The following is a 2,661-nucleotide window of genomic DNA, read 5'->3' as shown; positions in this document are numbered from 1 at the left end:
TCCTTGTTGCATGAATAATAAGTCTAATCCTCTTCTGTTTTGGAGTACTACTTCTGATAAGGAATTAAGGGATTCCTGTAAATGAGAAATTGATTTCTCAATTCTTTCTATGTCTAAGTCAATGGCTGCCCTTAGGGTTCCGGAGTTTTTGTCCTGGATGACGAGTGAGGATATTCCAGTCCCTGTGCCCGCTAATCCCAGTCCCAAGAGCGCAGCCAGAGTTAGGGTTCTAATAGGCTCTCTTTTACTTCGGGGGTTAGTAGAGCCTAACCTGTTAAGTATTTCCCCCCCAAATGGTACACTAGCTTGAGGATCAACTGCACGAGTATTCAGAAGCCTTCCTTCGAGGAGTTAAGGACTTGGGAGTGGACGCAGGGAGCGAGGCCTCTGGAACAGGCCCACCATGCATTTTTGGGGGGAAGTAGATACACTGTCTCCCTGGGGACTGTTAGGGTTTCACTACAGAGATGTGACTGCCCGGGGGGCACGTGGCCTATGCAAGTGCCCTGTCCTGTTACTGCCTGGAGGGTTAGTCTTGCAGTAGTCTGCTGCCATCTGCAGGACTTAGAGTTGGAGGCTGTTGTATAATTGCCTTTAATGGCAATACCTTCGTAATATGGGGGCCACACATCTAGACAGAGCCAACAGGACTTGGTCAGGTTGGGCCTAGAAGTGTTTAGTACCTGGTATGCTCTGACAACCGAGCTCCATAGGGGGTCTGTATCAGAGAGTAACTTGTGACCTGGGGCAGAAGATGTGGGTGACGCTCCGGTAGGGACAGGGGATGTGGAGGGCCGTGTAGCCGGAGGCTGGGTGTTTCTGGGCATTGCCGTCCGGGCGGGGACAGGTCGGGGAACTAGTACTTGGTTGGGTCCTACCCCTGTGGGGGACTTCTGGGCAAGGGGGGGTTCCTTGCATTCGGAGGGTAAATAACATTCCTTTATCTCGAGTCCCAAGTCTGACCTTGTCATAAAGCCTGACCCCCAGGTTTTTCCAGCTTCCCTCCCTGTTGTCTTTTTTCCTTGTTCTGTGAAAGATATTGACACAGGATTACCATGGCCCAAGATATACGGTGGTCGGGGGCCACCAGGCTGCGTTACCACGATGAGATCTCTGGTGCGTGGTGGGGTCCACCAGATGTGTCCAGTGGTGACACATGACCAAGAGGCGCAGAAGTAGTCTGCCGCATCCCCGCAAGTGTCCCCACGGTCTTTTCCACCAGGACAGACATAGAAGTGAAAGTCTTATCGCCTGAACCCTGTGGTATCAACCCTGGGGTGGCCGGTATAAGGGGGAAACAGGCTTTCTAAGTCTACTCGTAATTCTGGGAACCATGTGTCTCTAGGGTGGGTCTGGGATGTCTGATTAAGTATTGTCCCTGAGCTGGTGTCTATGATCTGCTAGGTAATGTTTTGGGGGGTGTGGGGACTCCTGGCAGCATGAGCAATGACAAGCAGAGTTAACAGAGTTACCAATATCAGGTGGGTTGAATGCGCTGTAGCTTGAGCGGGTTGTGTTGGTCCCGATTGATGGCCCATTGTGTGACGAAGTCCTTCCAGATCGAGGAGGGGTCCACTGGCTGAACGTGGGTGTGATAGACCCCGGTCGCGCTGCCGTCTACTTTGAGAGTGGTGGGGGTTGTCAGCGCCACGTTGTAGGGTCCCTTCCAGCAGGCTCGAGGGTCTCTCGGCGGTGCCTCTTGACGTAGACCCAGTCTCCCGGCCTGTACTGGTGATGTGTCGGGGTTGAGCCGGCCTCATAGATGGCACAGAGGTGCAGCCAAATGTCCTCGTGCACCTTCTGGAGCCCTCTCAAGGAAAGAAAAAGTTCTTGATCCTTAAACTCAGCAAGAAGTTCAGCTCAAAGGTTGGGAATAATAGGGGGTGGCCTGCCAAACATGACCTCATAGGGAGCAAAACCCAGGGTGTAAGGAGTGTTTCTAACCCGGTAAAAGGCGTACGGTAGGAGAGTCACCCAGTCCCCACCAGTCTCCATGGTTAATTTGGTAAGGGTCTCTTTTAGGGCTCTATTCATTCTTTCTACCTGTCCTGAGCTCTGGGGCCTATAAGCACAAGGTAATTTCCAGTTTGCCCCCACCGCCTTGGCTACTGCCTGTGTTACCTGCGAGATAAAAGCTGGTCCATTGTCTGATCCTACCAGGGCAGGAAAACCATACCTGGGTAAGATGTCTTCTAGTAGCTTCTTAGCCACCGTCTGAGCCATTTCATGCTTGGTTGGGTATGCCTCCACCCAGCCAGAGAAGGTGTCTATAAATACTAAAAGATATTTATAACCATACTTTCCTGGTTTAACTTCAGTGAAGTCAACCTCCCATTGGGCTCCCGGTCTGGTGCCTCTGAGCCTGGTTCCTTTTTTATTTGATGTGGCTCTCACATTGGTGAGTTGGCAGGTCTTGCAGGCAGATACACCTTGCTCTATTTTGGTGTCCTGTTGGTGAATCTTGATTCTGGCATGTCGGATTAAGTCTTTTAATTTTCTGGCCCCCATGTGAGTAGACCAATGCATGTGCTCTAATACTGAGACTCAGAGCTGGTCTGGTAGCACGAGCTCCTTGTTAGGTGTATACCACCATCCCTTTATTTTCTGGGCCATGGGGAGTTTCTTGATCCACTCTAAATCCTCCTGGGAGTATTTGGGCTG

The 2,661-nt window shown here is 51.3% G+C and overlaps 1 long non-coding RNA gene across 1 annotated transcript; it reads right to left on the bottom strand.

Annotated features, from left to right (window-relative positions):
* Positions 1-227: 227 nt before the first annotated feature.
* LOC121026368 (uncharacterized) lies at positions 228-2,163 on the bottom strand. Its single transcript, XR_005788340.1, has 2 exons — positions 2,122-2,163; positions 228-1,810 (listed from the first exon to the last, which is right to left on the bottom strand). It is a non-coding gene; the product is annotated as an uncharacterized LOC121026368 (long non-coding RNA).
* Between the last annotated feature and the right edge of the window lie 498 nt (positions 2,164-2,661).

Source organism: Herpailurus yagouaroundi, unplaced genomic scaffold (assembly GCF_014898765.1).
Source record: "Herpailurus yagouaroundi ecotype Mexico unplaced genomic scaffold, PumYag 88246, whole genome shotgun sequence".
NCBI classification, from domain to species: domain Eukaryota; kingdom Metazoa; phylum Chordata; class Mammalia; order Carnivora; family Felidae; genus Herpailurus; species Herpailurus yagouaroundi.
This window is presented reverse-complemented; position numbering and strand designations above follow the sequence as displayed.